Source organism: Protopterus annectens, chromosome 12.part0 (genome assembly GCF_019279795.1).
Source record: "Protopterus annectens isolate FY-2018-M chromosome 12.part0, PAN1.0, whole genome shotgun sequence".
Classification (NCBI taxonomy): domain Eukaryota; kingdom Metazoa; phylum Chordata; order Ceratodontiformes; family Protopteridae; genus Protopterus; species Protopterus annectens.
Window position 1 is genome coordinate 852,341,587 of NC_056746.1, and position 20,712 is coordinate 852,362,298.

Sequence of the window (20,712 nt, forward strand, 5' to 3'; positions counted from 1 at the left end):
GCATCAGCCATTCCTCCAGGTGCCTCCTGCACATGGCCATTGAGGTGATCAAGTTGACATGCATGCAACATGCATTACAACACATGGTTAGTGTCTGTGATGGAGACCTGCACCCAAGCATGTTCTGTTGACTATGGTGGTGTAGTGGAGGTACACATGGCATGTGGTGCATACAGGGTGTTATCTCCAATATGTGCTAGTTCTTACACAGCTGGGCAGACATGTCAGTGCCAATCAAGCTTAGGATGCCTGTACATATCCCAACTGGATACCTGCCATCTGCACATCTGCAATATAACAGCTAAGCTGATTTGCACACTGGTAAGTGAAGCCTACACTGTGTAAGCGCCCATACGTTTACCCATAGCCTAGCACCATTTAGCTTCATGCAAACCCGGGAAAACATGCTTAAAGCTGCTCAAACCTGCCTTAACCACTCTGTATCTGACAGCCCTTGTTCTGCTCAGCAACAAAATGAACAGCCCTTGCAGGTCTTGAACCCAGGACCCTGTACACTAAAGTCACAACACTTTACCACTAAGCCATGACCGTTGTGAAGACAGCTGTTGTTTTTACAATATATCTGTCAATACACATATTAGTATTGAACAATTGTCTTTACTTCCACAATTGTGTAGTACTTGTTATTAATATGAAAGTTGCATCACATACGTTGTTTTATCATAATGTACCCATAGCAGATACATACGGTGAGATACATCTGGGAGTGTATACACCATGAGGTTTGCACATGACAAGAATATGGCTATATACATATAATCAGTTGATATATGTCTACATGTACATACACATGTATATTCATACATATGTCTGTATACACATCTGTATAGTGCATATATATGGCCATGTGTACATCTCTTTGTATGTACATATATATATATATATATATATATATATATATATATATATATATAAATATATATATATATATATATGTATGCACATCCTATATGTACAGATATGCCTATTTATGTAGCTATATATGTAGATATCTATAACTATATGTGCATACATATCTATTGTGATATACCTATTACTGTCAATATATATGTAGATATCCATAAGTATATGTGCATATGTATCTCTATCTGCATATGTGTAGACATATATTACTGTGTATATGTATATATCTGAGTGTTTATATGTATATATATATATGTACATATATATATATCCATCTATCTATGTCAATATGTATATGTGTATATATCTATATAGCTATATGGATAAGTATATATACATATATGTTCAACATATGTCCTGAACATGAAGTGGAGCCCTACCTCAGCCCCATTAGTCCCAACCTCCTAGTGCAAGGGGATGTCAGGTATGAATTGCAGGTATATATGTAGATTATTGCTACTGTGATAGGGGTTGTCTTCACAGACATGTTGTGTGTGGGAGGTCACATCTGCTTTTAACATGTGCAATTGACTATGGGAATGTTACCACAGCTGTTCCACATGCAATCAGCTAGAAGAGGGCTGCAGTTTGTGCAGAGGCCATCCACTGATCATGACTTGCAAAACACATGCTGCTGCAGCAGAGAGGGAGTGAGAGAGGCAGTCAGAGGCAAACATAAGTCAGGGAGGGGTGGGAGAGTCACACAACTCCCAGTACAGGGTATCAAACCCCTGATGGACTATGTATTGCTATCACATGTCTATGCATTTATTGGATGTACCACATGTTGAGGAGCTCTCCAAACGTATATGTGATGATGAGTGACATCTGCAACATCTGCAACAGTGATATGGTAGCGATAAGGTAGGTGTAGTACACGTGCCTGTCCACATGAACAGGTATCAGTGTCAACACAGCCACACTCTCTCAGGGACCCACACACATTGACACACTTGGCAGGGTCAGGAATACACCTCCTCACTAGTTACTTTGCCACAATACAGTACTGTGCAGGTATCACATGCACCACAGGAGTTATCCAGAGGTTATATGGGCAAAGGGTATGTGGAAGTGTCTGACATCAGACAACATTCTTCAGTATGCCAGTGGGGGTTGTAGTGAGTGTGAATGTGGTCAAAAGCATCATACACCACGCACAGACACAGGGTGCCAGAACTGACATGCATGGGTGCATTGTTTCACAGGTGTGTAGTGGTTGACTGTGCCAGAAAGCTGTACAAGGATAGGTGATGGGTATACCTTGGCATCAGGCCACATGACAATGGTCTGCAGTGTGGCTCAGGAGTGTAGTGTTTGGATTGGCCCACACACGTGGGTATTGTATTCACCATCCAGTCACCTGGGTAACTATTGTGTATGGTCATTGCTGTGCATTGCTTGCCATGTATGTGTTCCTTAGTCCATGACATGGATGGTGTCAGGGATGTGCACATGTCTCACATGCATGTACAGTGACATGTGGAACTGTACCTGGGGTGTCTGGCCCATGTTGTGTACACAGATTGTTATCATCAGATGTGCCATCCTGGCCTCATGTGACGGTAACAGGTAATGGACAGCAGATCAACCCTGCACCTACATTGGTAGCATGATATAGGTATTCCCTGGTATCAGTGGCATTTGTCCATACAGGGCATGTGTTTAAGGCATGGTATGTCCTTTGTGGGTCACATTTGATGGCACCACAGTTTTTGCAGGTGTCCAGTGGAGAACATAGTGAAGGTGCACTGTCTGCATGTACGTGCCTATTGTACTGATGGACAGGGTGCCATGCCCTCTGTAGTCCACTGCAATCACACCATGGTTACTATCTGTGGGCAATATGCAGGGAACTATCAACATAGAGGTTGTTGCCTAGGCAAGTGTGTTTGTGTATGATACATGGGTTGAAAGTGTTCTCTGGGTAATACAAGGGTTGTTAACTTTGTTCACCAGGCCTTGATGTCACATGTAGGGGTATGGATTGGCACCTCAGCCTCTTGGCTATTTCACATCTGGTATCCTTGTAAGGTGGACATTGTGACATATAATAGGGCCACCATATAAGAAATTTGCAAAACCCACTCCACAATGAGTCCAGTTGTTACACACTCATGGCCACCTCCACTCAGGATATGAATAACAAACACAGACACACACACACCTGTCATCTCTGGGATTAGAACTCCTACCTAACTAGTTTATTACACTACAGCACTATGCAGGTTATAGGACGCACCATGGAGATTACTAGAATACTCTTTTTCCAAAGGTGTATTTCACAGTGAATGACATCAGCAGGCTTGCCAAAGTAGGGCATTTGAATTGTAGTGAGTGTGACTACCCTAAAAATCATTGCTCCCTACACAGAGACACACAAACACACACACACACACACACACACAGTTTCCATGTCTGGGATTAGAACTCCTACCTAGCTAGTGTATCACACTACAGCATTATGCAGTTATAGGACATGCCATGGAGATTACCGGGCTACACCTTTCCCAAAGGTGTATTTCGCAGTGAATAATATCAGCAGCCTTGCCAAAATAGGACATTTGAATTGTAGTGAGTGTAACTAGCTTAAAAAGCATTGCTCCCTACACAGACAGAGACACACACACACACACAAAACACAGTTGCCATGTCTTGGATAAGAACTCCTACATAATTAGTTTATCACACTACAGCATTACAAAGTTATAAGATGCACCATGGAGATTACTGGGCTACACCTTTCCCAAAGATGTATTTCACAGTGAATGACATCAGCAGCCTTGCCAAAGTAGGATATCTGAATTATACTGAGTGTGACTAGTCTAAAAAGCATTGCTCCCTACACAGACAGAGACACACAAGCACACACACACACTTGCCATGTCTGGGATTAGAAGTCCTACCTAACTAGTTTATCACACTACAGCAGTATAGAGTTATAGGATGCACCACAGAGATTACTGCGCTACACCTTTCCCAAAGGTGTATTTCACAGTGAATGACATCAGCAGCCTTGCCAAAGTAGGGTATTTGAATTGTAGTGAGTGTGACTAGCCTAAAAAGCATTGCTCCCTACACAGACAGAGAGAGACGCACACACACACATTTGCCATGTCTGGGATTAGAACTCCTATCTGACTAGTTTATCACACTACAGCATTACTCAGTTTTAGGATGCGCCATTGAAATTACTGAGCTATTCCATTCCCAAAGGTGTATTTCAAAGTGGATGACAGTAAGCTTGTCATAGTAGGGCTATGGGGAGGGCAGTGTGTGTGCATGGGCCATAATCCATTCATCTAGAGGTTGACACACCACATGCAGGCACACGCAGGGTTATATTTGGCAGGTACGTGTATACAGCTGCTAGATGACTACTGCCTTGTACAGTCATGTTGCACAGCTAGCACTTGCACCCCATAGTCTGTAATGCTGACGGATACCAGTGGCTAATTTCTACAGTGAGTGACATTTACACATCATGTGGTTGTAGCCATTTGGATGTGTGCTTGGTGGGACAGGCCTCATAATGGATGGCTCTTTGTCACAGTCACTCTGTTCCTCACATCTATGTATGTCTACTTTTGGCTTATTATAGTGTGCTGTCCTTGGATGTCTGTATTCCTATCCAATGTGCGCGCAAAACATGACTGGTGCATACTGAAGAGTGTATGCACTAACATCTGCAACTGTCAGATATGTATGGTTCACTGTTGTTTGCAGATATGGGCTTCATTTGTTTAAGTGTGTGAGCATGCCCAGTATGATCTTTCGGTATGTGTGAGCATGTCCAGTATACCCTTCTGTATTGAATGTGTGGATCCATTCCAGGTAGTTTGTACTCCAGTGCAGACCATTGTGTTATACACCTACAGGTAGCAAACTGTTTCTGCAGGGTATCAGTAGACCATTTGGCAATATGGGGACAAACTGTACAAGGGATAGTGGGTACTGTAGGTGATTGTGTCTGTGCTGCTTCTGCTACATGGTACTGGTGTTAGCAGAGATATTCAGACATGTGTACTGTTATACACTGTGATGTTTTATATCCTCAACTACTGTCAGGTGGACATTCTTGCTCACAAGTGATGTCCTGGGGAACAAGGGTGAATGCAGCTGTGTCCAATATTGTGGGCAGACACCTACATATTTATGGTAAGATATGCCATTCCAGAGGGGGAGCTGTAGACACTTGCTGCTGGGTCTGTGTATCCGGTTCAGCACCTTCGTACAGTGCTGGCAGAGGATCCCATACTTGTACATCCATCAACATTGCAGTATGGCCTTATCTTGCTGTGGCAATACCTCACAGCTGTACAGATTCACACAGGTTACCTAGAGACAGGGGCCATGAGTCAGGACATTACCCCTATTGTGGTGTACGGGAAGGTGTGTAGCCACCCATTTATGTGTTTGCAGCCAGGAATAGTGTGTGCACACAGCTGTGTGTCAGACCTTGCACATTCCATGCTGCCCATGCTCCCACCCCCCCATTATTCTATCCTCTTCCATACATTATGCATACATTCTCTGATACTTTCCCTAAGGTTATCACCTCATCACAGCTGTGTTTTGGTGTTGGTCCACAGTTCATGCAGTGGGACATGATGGACATGTTATTGTAGTTGTCCACATGGCCTTGCATATGGCTTATATGGAGTGTGTTATGTTGTTATTTGGGTGTCCATGACATAACATGCATTGGCAATATGTGTGAGACACAGTCCTTTGGCAGAGGCCTGTAGGCCAGTTGGTGGTGATGCTGGCCAGATGTAGCAGGCCACTGCATTCTGTCGGTCCTACAGTCCCAGACTGCCATACAGTATATTCCCCTGGGGTGACAAGGTAGGTGTGCCAGGTGTTCATGCCAATGCTTTCTATCAGTATTGATCAAGTGGTGTGGATGCTGGCAGGGTGCTAACTACAGCTAGGGACACACCTGCATGGGACACCCGCACTGCATGCTGCATTCTGTTGTTATTGCCATATACAGGTGGGGTCATATTGTACCCATTCCCAACAGCAGGGATATGACCAGAGAGGTACCTGTGGGTGGTGTTTGGGTGAGCTGGGTGAATGTGTGCTATGGACACTTCTTGCATCTGATGCACAGATGTGCATGGGGCATTCCAGTTATGCTGGCATGTGCTGGTACATCAGCTGTTTCCCAATACATCAGTCCTACCACCTTTGTGATCTGCAAGTGTTCGGGCAGATGACACCAGTATTCCCTACTACAGGCCCAGAGAATGTGATGCATACCTGTATGTACAATTCCAAGGGTGTGTCCATTTCACAGTTACACATCATATATTGTATGTCTGGGGTACTTTCCCCTGTGTACTGCTTGTATATCTAACCCAACAGCCATGCTATGTCAATCTTTCAGATGGAACTGTGACTAGAGCATCCCAAACACATGTTCTATTATAATTCTGGTCTGTGCGTGTGCCTCATTATGGAGTTCTTGTTCGGGTGTGTGTGCATTTCTGATGGGTGTCATCAGCCACGGCTCCAGTGCGTAACCAGCATCCCCCAATAGGTGACGATAAGGGATGTCCCCATTGGCAAATCTCTGGTAAAGCTGATATCAGATGTCAGATGTGGAAATCGTGATAGCTTCCAGGCCAGCCAGCATACACATTCATTATTATGCCCTGGGCATCGCACATGACCTGGCAGTTGATGGAGGGGAAGCCCTTGCTGTTGATGTAGACCCTACCCCGCTCACTGGGTGGTGCTTTGATGCATATGTTTGCACAGTCTATAGCACCCACTACCTCAGGGTATTCTGCTATTTGGTGGAATAGATGCATATTGCTGGCCAACGCCTGATGGATGTTGGGGAAATATATGTGCTCACCAGCATGTGCTGACATGGCATCCAGGAACTGGTGGAGTACCCTGGATACTGATGCCTGTGAGAACCTCATGATATCCCCAGTTGGCCTTTGGAATGTACCTGTAACTAGTATTCTTAGGCCTACACATACCTTGGTATCCACTGGGATGGGTTCCCCTCTGTTAGTTCTGTGTGTGAGGCATGGCCAGCGCAGCTCAATAATTTGCTGTAGGAGGTCCCTGTACACCCTATAGCGCTCCACTATCTCCAGCTCATGTAGTCCCTGGTAGGTTACCCTGGGTCTGTATACTCTTCTCCGTCTCCTCACTCTGAGTTGGTTGACAGCATTCACATCCTCACCACTCTCAGCCTCTTCCACATCTTGTTGTATGATAGCTATTGAAGCCCCTATCACTTTGTTGATTTTGTTTGTTAAACGTTCCCCACTTGTATACACCGGTGGTGTAGAGTATGTGGGAAAACCAGAGGAAAAGGTGTTTGCATAGTTTATAGTAGTGTTCAGTACTGGGCTGATCTGCTACCTGTGTAATTGGCTGATTCTGATACATTTCACCTGAAAGCTATGCTAATTCTCTTAGATTACCTTCCTACTGCTGTTTTCTCTTCCCATTGCCTTCCTGTTTAAGCCCGGGGGTGTGCCGTACAAACACAGTGCTCAAATGTGCACAGGGCTGCTATTTCCTGGTTTACTTTTTTCTCTTTAAAACCTGGTGCGTGGCATGCACACCCACTTAGGCAATGTAAAGAGTGCTAGGCAGCCTCAGACACACCCCTTTGCTTAGCTCTGCTAAGCTAAGGGCAAACCCGAGCCACAGAGCTCCAATCCGTTTACAGTATGCCTGACACACACTCCTATGATGTCAACTAACTCCTAGGCTTGCACCAAGCTATTCCTGCTTTTACACTGTTGGGTGCTGACTAGCATGCAGGGGAAATCTGGGATTCAGTATCATTCCCCTCATTTGCATAGGATTGCCTGCTGATGCATAGTTACATGTCCCACACTGAGCCTCCCCCCTTAGCAACCACTATTCACTGGCCATGTTGTCTTCTGCCTGCCATTGAGTATAATTGCAAAATAGTGATTTTGGTTAGAATGCTTATTTTAGGTATTTTTTCCTATTTTTCACCTGATCCCATTTGCGCACCGCTGCCCTATGCTTAAACAGCAGAGATTGGCTAAAAACAATAAAAGTTGATTTTTTTTTTTTTATTTTTGCAACTGTTTTCCATGCTAATGGCCTTATACTTGGCCATTGGCATGCTTTCTACATAATATCCACCATTTATTTGAAGCTGTCATGGCTCCATTTTGTAGTTTGCAGAAATGTACTCCTTTACTGGCTGAGTACATTTCTGCTGATTACACTAGTCCTGTACGGCCGGTTTCCAGCTTCCTGGATTGCAAATTCACCTCATTTGCATGGATTTTTCCTCCAAATGGGGTAATTTGCATACAGGGGCTGAGTCCATGCAGGGCTAGTGCAGGATCACTCATGGACATCCATACAGCTTATTCCTGGATTGCACGGCAGATATACTGCCTACTTGAGCTCCTGCACTAGTCCTGCACAACATGCATGGCTTGCTGAATCCAGGGGTATGTGTATATTCTAAAATTTATTTTCAGACACAACAGATTATAGATATTTTTACAAAATCTTATGCAAAACAGTTTGGCTCCACAAAGGGAGTGATAAGTTGTCCTCATGACATCCAGGTAACCATAGATACTGAAATAGGATTAGATTATATTGAAAATAAAAACTATGCAAACTAGATCCAAACAAAGCACAGAGAAGAGACAGAATTAGTAATAGTGACCTGAAAACTTCAGCACAAGCTCACAGTACCATTATATGTATTATTTACTAGGTTGTATAAATATGGGGAAAGTCCTCAGGATTGGAGACATGCCTTAATGAACCTATCTTTAAGGGAAATGGGAGTAGGACAAACCCAGAGTTATACAGACCCTTAAGTTTGCTTTCATGTTGTGGAAAAATAATGGAGAAGGGAATGCTGGATAAGTTATTCTCAGAAATAGAAAGGTTGGGACTTGAAACCATATATCAGCATGCATATGTTGAAAATTGATCTTTTACCACCTGTAACATGGTGTTCTATAACAATATAATAAAATTATGAATGAAAAATTGTGCTGTGATATAATTTATATGGATTTAATTTCATTATTTGATAGGGTCATATGTAAAACACTGATAAATAAATTAGAACATGGATTACAACTAGGACGTGGCAAATATCATACAGCAATTGGACTGGTGAAATTCTTGGTTATGCTCAGGATGTCCCACAGGGCTCTGTCTTAGGTCCATATTTGTTTAGATTGTATCTTTCAGGCCTGTCTTTTTCATCTGTGGTGTTCTACATTCTGTATGCAGATGACTTGAAATTAGAGGATGTCTGCAAAACAACTTGACTAAATTGACCATTTGGGCACAGGAGAATAATATGCTGATAAATACATCAAAAGCTAAGCATATGAGATTTGGGAGGCACTGAAAAGTGAATATTTAATATAGTACACAGTGACTGAAATTATAGTTTCATTTAAGGATTTGGGTATATGGGTAGATCCAGCTTTTATTTATTTATTATTTATTTTTTTTTTATAATATCAACCAATTGGTTAATGATAGTTATATAACTATAGGTTGTATAAAAAGTTATATAAAGTCTAGGAAATCAGAAATTAATAAGTCACTGTTTGTTAATTACATTAGACCCTAACTTGAGTATGGAATAACAATATGGAAACCTTATAAGAAAACAAGCATGAATAAACTGGAAAGAGTACAGTGGAAATATACCAAGGGCATCCATGGATGTGAAAATTTAAGTTATTATGAAAGACTAAAATATCTGAACTTCTAAAGTATATTTAAGAGGATATCTTATTCAGGTATATAGGGTATTTACAGACGGCTACCTCTGGGAATGTTTGGGGTTATCAAAAAGTGCTAGAGAGTCATCAGATAACCTATGGAAAAGATTCTTTAGGAATGATAATTGCACTAATTGCTTCTCTGAGAGAGCAGCTGATGCAAGGAACAGACTACCAAATTATATTAAAGCAAGCACTACTTTAGATATTTTAAGAACAACCTGGACACTTATTATGGGAACAACTGTTTTAGTATATTGGCAGGCTAGAAGGGCAATAATGCCCATGCTTGAAATATGTATAAGTATGTATTTATTAACTAACATATGAATTGTATTGCACTTTTGAGTGTTGAGTTATTGAGAGTGGGGTTAGGGGGGTAATTTTTCACAGAGATGGAAGATTTCTTTAATGGCTGACCAGAATATTTAGGATTGTCTTTACTATTGTTCTGAATGCTGTTATAGGTTTTTGTCTTCATTTATTTTCTTTTTAGTATGGTTGCAGAGCGTTCTGAAGTTCTCAAGATATTGTGGGTTTTTTTTTTTCATTCTTTCCATGCTTTTTTCTAGCTTGAATTCTACTTTTTTGGATAGCTGAATTTCTGGATCAAAGTTGGTCAGGATATATGTTGTTTTAGAAACATGCTGTTTTAGTAGATCTGTGAGATGTCTGGTTGTATAGATTAGGAGATGGTCACTGAGAGTCTGACATTGTACCTGTGTGGTCTGTTACTAAGATGCAGTCTAATAAGGAATTTGATATCTTGCTATAATGTGTGAGGCTATTAATTAATTGTGTAAACCTGTATGGGTTCATGAAAGATGTAAGGGAGTTAGAGGTTATATCCAACTAACTGATATTGACATCACCTTGCAGTATTTTTTTCTTGTAGAACTGTTATGGATACTTAATGTAGGGTATCTTCCAGTGTAGCTGTATTATTGTTAGAATTGATGTAAAGGAGATCAATACATATTTGTTTATATTACTTTATTTTCTGGCAGTGATAAGATGCTCTCCTGAACTGAATTTTGGGTATTGTTTTTTTGTAGGGGAAATATGGTAGTTGTTGGAAAAATATTAACACAATACCACCAACTTTCCTCTTTATACAGTCATCATGGATGATATTACAGCTAGAAGGTGTAATTTCCAGAGTTTTTTTATGCTGGGTTTAAGCCAAGTTTCAGTTATAGGAAGAATATCAGTCTTTTGTTGGTTAATTGCGACAAGTAGTTCAGTGGTTTTATTCCTTATGCTTTGAATATTTATGATGGCAAAAGTTAGATTACCATGGTTGGGGGTTGACCACTATGGGGTTACAGTAGTGTGTGGAGGGAATTGTCTTGATGTTGGTTGTAATAGCTGGGGCCAGGATTAGACTGAATGTCTCATACTAAGTGGATTTTAGTATATTTGTGGTATTATTGATTCTTGTTGAAAAGTAATTTCCACTTAATTTTATTTTGACTTGAGTTGAAATGGAATTAATCAGTCTATATTTGGGGTAAAAGTGAGGGGTGTCATTAAATAGTTTTGGTGTGATGTATAGAGAGTTTGGGGAGGACGTATGGATAAGTGGTTGAAAAAGAGTTGGAGAAATGCTGAGAGCTATTACTGTGTCATGGTAGCATGGACTGTGGCTCAGTAGGAGGAGAAGAATAAAGGATAAGCTGGGCAATAATATGATTAAGTAAAGGGATCTCCTTTTTAATGATGGCAGGTGGTGTGGAAGTAGGAATCAAGAAGGAAGCAAGAAGTTGCAGAGCTGTAGGATATTCAGTGGTGGTAGAGCCTGAAAGCTGGTAGAAGGTAGATAGGAAGGAAAGAAAGAAGCATTTTCTATAAAGGAAGAAAGTTAGGTTGTCATGGTATCTTCTCTTATGTTTCTGAAATGTAAGAACTACAGAGGTTTGAAAGGAGAGAGCATAGGGATATAGTTAAGACAGGAAGTAGTGTGATTTATATGGAAAATGTAAAAGATGAAATGTAGAATAATAGATAAGTACTGTAGTTGAATGGTCTGAGTATGAATAGATATAGCACAAAGCACTATGGGAGAGAGAAAGGTTGTTGGCATTGATGCTAAATTTAGATGGAAATTAAGAAATAGGAAAAATAGAAACAGGATGTTTGTATGACAGTAATAAGGTTGTTTGGGGAGGGTTAGGGAATGGTTGTCATAGGTGAAATGTGTACACAGGAAGCATAATGGTAGTTTAAGAGGTGGTGTGGGGGGGAGAAGTAATATCAAGTATAGTAGGTTTTCCATCCTCAGGTCAATTATTACAGAGAGCAATCAGTTTATAGCCAGTTTGGAGCAATTGATAAGGAGTAACAAGGTAGAATGGGTTTTCTTTCACTTCCTCAATGCAGAAAACAGGAAACTAGGGAGGCTAGGTAACTGACATGCACAGTGTAATCTTTTGGTCAAGAGAAATGACAGATAACCAACTCAGTAAGTGTTCCTTAGAGTTCAAGGATTACTGAATGCCGCAGCCACTTTTCAGCACAAGGAAGACATGTATTAGACTAGTTAACGTTAATACACAACAAGGCTCTTCATGTTAAACTTGCTTACATTTCACAAAAACAATATTTTCTGTAAAATGCTTTGAGAGTTGGGCTTTGTGGTTGTGCTCCTGCATATCGGGGTCAAGACTGGATGTAGTGACCACAGGCTCTGAAAGAAAGAAAAGACAAAAAGTCTATTAAACTGTAATATTATATGGAGGCAATAAAGTCAATACTTATTCACAGAAATGGAGGGAAGACCATTCCATTGTGACCAGATCAAGAAAATATGGACTATTGTTAAGAGCAGAGAGATTGTAAGAAAGCTTATGAATGTAAGGTCAAAATAGAGTTAGCAGAAGGTGTACTGCTAGAGAACCACAGTAATACAGCGTATAAAGCTGTATAGAGCAGATTATCAGTACATATCGCTACAATGATAAGCACAATATTAAACTATCCCTTAGTAAATATTCACTTGATTAACCAGTGCAACAAATGAGTGTTAAATATGCCAAAACACCAGGAAATTAAATTACATACATGCTTGTTAAGGGCACATGCTCAATATACATAAAACTTAGCTGATGTGAAAGAAGATGATACAAATACAACAGTTCTACTTCAAAACATCTAATTCTCATAACATCGAAACTCAAAACACTGAGACTATAACATCGAAAACTCAAAACACTGAAACTCACAACATCAAAAACTTAAAATACTGAAACTTTGCATCACATCGAAAACTACAAAGCACATGTAAATAACATCCCCTCCACTTATAACAACACCAAACTAACAAACACACTTTTTACTACATTTCAGTACCTCCCACACCCCTGTAAATTAAATATATCAACTCCAAGATCGCACTACAGTGGAAAAAAGTTAATTTCCTAACCCCACTGTATCACGATCACCATACAGAATGTACACATAATGTCTAAATCACTTACTGGTATGGCCTAAAAACACATACAGACTGGCAAAATAAACACTATATAAATAATATAAATTACTACACTATATAAATAATAACTATATAAAAACTGCAACATCTTATAGTGATAGCACAAGATTAAAAGACTGAATTATAATATTTACATGTTTGAAGATACACTACTCGATGTTATACATTTTCATTGTTATGAAATTCGATGCTATGAGTTTTCAGTGTTTAGGGTTTTTGATGTTATGGTCTCAGTGTTTTGAGTTTCGATGTTATGAGAATTAGATGTTTTGAAGGGGAGTAAAAAAATTCCAAAACCTGGAAATGTTGATAAAGAGTTGATCCCGAAAGCTTTGTGATTTTTTTCCTGTTTGGAATAAACGCTGCATTTTACCTCAGCGTTTCCAGGTTTTGGATTTTTTACTACTGTTTTGCATCTTGTATCCTGTCTACCTGGTTTATCTACATGCCATTCTTGTTTCTTTGGATTTCTGGATGTTTGGAAGGGGATTCAAATACAACCTACTACCGAGGTCTTTTCATTGTTCTACACACTTAAAACAAATAGAAATGCAATGACATATACCTACACCACGAAGGAAGATGGTTAATAAGTATAAATAGAAACTTAGAACTTTTTTAAGTTTAGTTTAGTTTAGTTTTTTAGGTTCATAGGTGTTTATTAGGCTAATGACCATACCGACTTTTTAAGCCTAGCTATGCATCCCAAATCTTTGACAAGTTTTGGTTTTGATTCAGAGATGTTGGTTTACAATTTTCTATTATTGGGTCCTACAGAACTGCACACTGTACAGTTGTTAGAGAAGACAGAATTTACAAATGTATGTGATTAATTTGATTTGATTTGCAGTTAGTATGTAATTCATTTGAACTCATTTGTAGTTAGTGAAGTTAACTGGAATAAGTCATATTAGTTAATTGTCTCATTCCCCTGCATTTTAGTGTATAGAAATCATTAATTAGTTTGTTTCTGTAGTATGTAAACAGAACTAGGTGTGACTTGTTTGTCAGCTTTTGAAAGACTTGTATCTTTGTGAAATCATTTAGTATCTGGACACTACTAGTTGTGAACTGATTGCTTCGGAATGGCATGTGAAACTTCTTCACGAGAATATGATCTGGATACATCTAATCTTTTGTCCCCAAAGAAAGAATTTTAAGGCAAATTATGTCATTGGTGTTTGTTCCTTAATCATAATTATCTTTCATTTTTTTACTTGCCTGTCATTTGTTTAGTAGATTGCAACTTGAGCAGGAAAGCCTAAGCAGATTAAAAAGCTATATCTGTAAAAAAAAAAATAATAATAAGATAAAGAAAGGAAAACATGACTGAGACATGAATGGCGTAGCAGTGGCAGGGCAAGAAGAGTGGGAGGGAGATGTGGAAAGTGCTAATCATGCAGAGAAGCTGTTTGGCTCAGGGGGATTTTAGGCTTTGGGTGGCAGAGAATGTAGGATCGTCAGGAGAAAGGGACATTTAATGGTATGATGTGGCAGCTACAGAAGGTAGTGGAAAGGTGTAGTAGGCAGGTGAGAAAGGACAGAGAGGGGCAGGAATGGAGGAGGAAACAAGAGACTAGAAAAAAGGTTGGAGTAGGAAAACATGTAAGGATGCAGATAGAGGACAAACGGATATGGGCAGAGATTGTTAGAGGTGTAGAGGCAAGAAGTGTGGCAGACAGAAAGGTTATGGAAGAAACTGGGAGAACCAGTCATGATGGGGGTCAAGGAAAAGGATGCAAGGATGAAAGATTGGATGCAAAGAGGAATGACAGGAGATAAATGAGAATGGAATCAGAAGAAACAATACAGGAATTAACAGCAGAAGAAGAAGTGCAGAAAGCAATAGGACAGGAGGGACACAACCAACTGGGAGAAGCAGAGGGTAAAAGATAGTGAACAGTGGTGAGGTCTTGGAAGAGCACAAGAGGGAAAGGGATGGAATTTGATGCAGTGCAGAGAAAGAGGTAACTAACAGTGACAGTGAGGAGAGCTGAGTGGGGTAGAAATGGAGGGGTGAGGTTACAGTATAGAGTGGTAATGGAATGGGAGTAGAATGTGATGAGAGCCAGTGAACAGGCAGAAAATATAGTTTTAGTGATCAGAGAAACAAAAAAGAGACTAAGAATCTGTGCAGGTGTGAAATAAACTAGACTTCAGTGACACCAGTTTTAGGGCTGAGATTCTCAGTAAGATATATGATGGGGTCATCGACATAGTCAACAAACAGGAGGGATGAACACAAGTTATTTCTTCTACCTTTCACTCTGTATTTTTCCTTAATATGTAGCTCAGTAGGCAAAATAACCTGTCAGATGAGAAAGGTGAGGTTGTAGCAAGCAAGGCCAGAGAAGTAGCTGAAAGTTCTAGGGACTGGGTGCTGGAGGTAACAGTCTCAGAAATGCTACCTGTTCTAGCAGCAGACATGCTAACTAGACAGAATTAGGATTTATAATGACTTATATGGCAATGGACAAGACACAAAGGAATGGGACTAGTAGGAGAATGAACAGAGACCAGGCAAAGAGAGGCCATCTCTGTGCTAGGGACAGACTTTATATTAGGCAAAAGGGATGGTGGTGATTAATGCATATTGGAAAGGTATACCTCAACAACCTTTAAACTATGATGGAAGGGGGGAGGGTAATGTCACAGAAGCAGAAGGGGAATGTAGATATTCAGGTAGTGGACAGAAGAAAAAAGAAGTAGGACAGTACAGAGTAATAAACAAGGGTGATGTAAAGGTATGCTATTCGGCAGTATAAGGAGTGCAGGTAGGAAAATGAGGAGCTGTGACCAGTGGTGCAAGAGGGGAGAGTGAACATTGTTTGTACCACTCAATCATAAACATCTACTCCCCAGGGGCATAATCTTACATTCCACAGTCTTGAAAATAGTGTAATGCCCTTCTAGCCTGCCAATATACCAAAACAGTTGTTCCTATAGTAAGTGTCCAGATTGTTCTTAAAAATATCTAAACTAGTGCTTACTTTAATGTAATTTGGTAGTCTATTCCATACATTATCTGCTATTTCAGAGAACCAACTACACTTCTCATTCCTATAGAATCTTCTACATAGGTTGTCTGATGAGTCTCTACTAATTTTAGATAACCCCAAACATTTCCAGAGGTAGTTGTCTCTAAAAACCCTATATACCTGAATAAGGTCTACTCTTAAATATCTATATGAAGCACTGTACAAGGTCAGATATTTTAGTCTTTTATATTAACTTAAATTTTCACATCCCTGGTTGCCCTTGGTATATTTCCACTCTACTCTTTCCTGTTTACACATGCTTGTTTTTTTATAAGGTTTCCATATTGTTATTCCATACTCAAGTTTAGGTCTAATATAACTAACAAACAATGCCTTCATCATTTCTGATTTCCTAGACTTTATAAATCTTTTTATGCAAACTATAGTTCTACAATTATCATTAACCAATTGGGTTATTATGATTAGAAAAACTCAGAGCTGGATCTACCCATATACCCAGGTCCTTAAACGAAACTGCAGTTTTAATCACTGTGTGCTATATTAAATATTCACATTTCAATTTATGTCTCCCAAATCTCAGATGCTTAGTTTTGAGGCATTTATCAGCATATTATTTTCCTGTGTGCAAATAGCCAATTTAGTCAAGTTATTTTAGAGACATGCCCTATCTGTAACACATTTAATCAGTTTACCCAAATTCAAGTCATCTGCATACAGACTGCAGAATACCTCAGATCTGAAATATACAATCTAAACAAGTATGGGCTTAAGGAAGAGCCCTGTGGGACACTCTGACTGTAACCTCAAATTTCTCCTGTCCAATTGCTGTTTGATACTTGCCATGTCCTATTTGTTAACCATACAGCTATCCATCTTATCAATAGTACATCACTACCTAGTTGTTCTAATTTATTGATTAGTGGTTTGTGTATGACCCTGTCAAATGCTGAAGTTAAATCTATATAAATTAAATCACAGCACAATTTTTCATTCATAGCTGTTATTATATTGTTATAGAACATTATGTTACAGGTGGCAATGGATCTATTTTCAACATATGCATGCTGATATATGGTTTCATGTCCCAACTTTTTCAATTCTGACAATCACTTATCCAGTATTACCTTCTACATTATTTTTCCACAACATGAAAGTAAACTTAAGTGCCTGTATGATTCTGGGTTTGATATACTCCACTTTCTCTTAAAGACAGGTTTAACAAATGTATGTTTGCAGTCTTGAGGAATATCCCCATATTTATACAGCCTAATAAATATTAGCTATAATGGCATTGTATGTTCTTGCTGAAGTGTTCTCAGGTCATTATTACTAATTCCATCTCCTGCCTGTGCATTGTTTGAATTAAGTTTACATAATCTAATTTGAATTCAGTTTCTGAAGTTACCTGGATATTACTAGGACAATTTATTATTTTAATTATTTTTTTCTTGGAGCCAAACTGTTTTGCATAATATTTTGTAAATATATCTACAATCTGTTGTGTCAGATAATACATTTTAATGTCTACACAGAGTTTATCAATTTGCATTTCTTTACTGCTTCCACATCTTACGTAGATATGAAATGATTTCCTATTATAATCAATATCTTTATATAAAATGTTGTCAAATATTTCATGATCTTGTCTCATACTATGTTTAATTTGTCTGTCCGGCTGCTTGTTTATTTCAGTTTTCAGAGTTGTAGTTTGACCTCTTCTCCGTTTCTTATATTTTTGTCTCTCACCTTAATCAGGTATCCTTTTCTTATGGCAATATCTCCTCCTGACATTGTGTGCCTAGATCATCATGTTAAACATATTTTGATTTTTTTTTTTTGCTTTCAATTTCTTTTTCAAAAGTATTTCCACTGAATGCCTCACTCCAATTCGTTTTACATAGTGACTGTTTTGGTACCATATAATCTGTTATTAATCTGCTGTGCATTGGTTTAGATTTCAGTTTTGTAGAATTATCTAGCAACAGATTAATCTTTATAACCCCATTATCACTGTTCATCAGTGATGGTAAAACTTGACACGAAGTAATAGTAATATCTTTAGGAACACAAACAATGTCTGCTATGTTCTGTTCCCTGGTAGGCTTTTTTACAATATGAAACATATGTTGTTCTTGAAAATATGTTCTGAATAATTTCCTTACTAATGCTGAATCAATATTATTCCAGTCTGCCCAGTCTCTGGCCACTATTATTCTTGTCTCCTGTGTTTCATGCAAGAAATGTATGAATTCCTCTAGGTCATCAGCACTTGACTTTGGTGGTCTATATACTCCAACAATTGTATATGTTCCAGGGTTGTCTTTATTGTCACACTTACAGAATTTAAAGTATTGGTGTTATCACTGAACATGTAATAATCACAGGTCTCATAACTATCTTTCATCCACATCATAATACATCCACTTGATTTTTTTGTTAGACTGTCTGTTACATTAAAAACATTTATATCCTAACAGAACTGGTTGTCAGGTATTGTTCTTTAACCATGTTTCACAAACAATAACAACATCAGTCTTGTGGGAACATAGAAACTTTTCCAATAAAAAATATTCCCCTGGATTCAATGAAGTCTACATTAAGTGTACACTTAATTCAATATAATTCTTATCTCATTTTTGTGTTTTCTAGTAACTCAGAAAGATTACGGTAAGTGTACATGTAGTCTACACTTTGTGGTAACCTTTATGAATCCCTGTCAGTATTTAAAGCAGCAAAAATATCAGTAGGAAAACTAAAATTGGGAGGAAGAAGGTGTGTGTTATGTCTGTGTTGTCTGTTCCTCAGAACAGTGTACACTTAGTGTAGGCTTTATTGAATCCAGCTCATTATTAATGCTCCTAGCATTAATAACCATCAGAGATGCATCAGATGTTGCTATCTGTTAACTGTTAAATTTTCAACCTGGAAAAAATCCTTCCTTGTGTTTGTCAAATATTGCAAAATATCTGCTGCAAAAAATCTTCTCCCTGGTCTTGACAATTGTACTCATCCTGTCTGAATACGTGCCCAAAATGAAGCAATTTTTTTATGTAGGTATTTATCAGTGGCAGCTGGTGACTTCAAATCAAAGGGGGACTGCAGGAGACAGCTGAATGGGTGTGGCCATTGGGACAGGGTGTGGTCAACTAGAAAGGGGAGGAGCTATGCTCAAAACCACAAAAACTAGCTAAATACACTGCCGTGGGTGCAAAACCGTCATTATGAGAGTCCAATCAAGACAAAATGAAGTGCAGAAGAATAAAAATATTTCAATGCATTGGCTGCATGACAGCTTACTTAATATCTAGATGGAAACAAAAAGGTTGTGAGGTATGAAAAAATAAATTACTTTTTTAAATACATTAATGGAATGCCAGTCAAAATCAAGTACAACAAAAACAAGCAGCACTCAACTCAAACCACTTCTTGCACTGCAGTTCTAATTATAATTTATATTCAGTTTTATTAAAGTACCAAGTAACATGCTGAAAGTAGAAATCTCTGATGCCCCCACTTGTAAACATGTTCCTTATCCAAGAAAAGACCTGCTGCCGGACAACTATCTACTTGTTTCATGAGGAAAACGTGATCAAAGTAAAAAATGAAAAGCAAACAAGAAATAAGCTCAAGATACATTGCTTAAAAGGATTACTGTACAGGTTATGGACCACACGACTGGTATTCTGTTTAGTTTACAGGTAAAGCCTGCAGAAATTACTGGAAGTCTCCAAGTGTAATGAGCTTCTTAAAATAATGTAATCCTGCCTTTTATTACAAATACCGTCATATGCATTTCAATACCCAAGGCTTATACATTATCTAGTTAAGTATTCTCTACATGGCAACAACAGAAAGGCTTTCAATGTTGGCAATTCTTTAACAGTATGCTTATTAAATCTTACTTGCATCTTACAATCTCAGCCAAGCTTACCTGATGGTCATTAAGTATTGCTACTTAAACACAGAGCAACAGGCACTTTGAGTAATAAGCATAAATCAACAGTACAAAAAAATATGACAGAAACCAGACCATTCTGCAAAAATCAAGGACAGATGAAAAACCACTCTAGTACTTGTGTCTACCTTGGATGGGGGGATACTCTACACATTTATACTGCATAACTACTCCTTGCCTTGTTTCAACACATCCAGAGTCACTACATGAGGGAGTGGGGTGCAACAAGTATGTCACAATTTGAAATATCTCTGGCTGACTGTGATGACCCTGACACATTTGTCATACCTCTCAACCTCAGAGCAAGAAATCTGGACAAAGCCATACAAAGAAGTGGGACAAAGGCCCAAAAATAAGGACAATTTTTAAAAATATTGCTCTTATAAACTTAGAAAGATAATAGAATAGATTTTGCATTAGTATGAATTTTCTGAATGGTATGAAATCTGAAACTCAAATGTCTGTCATTATTTTCTAACTTCAGTCTTTAATGATTTGTCACTAATTTGCCAAAAAAAAAACACAATTTTATGAAAAATGGACTAAAAATGTGATGTAAAAATATAAAATAGC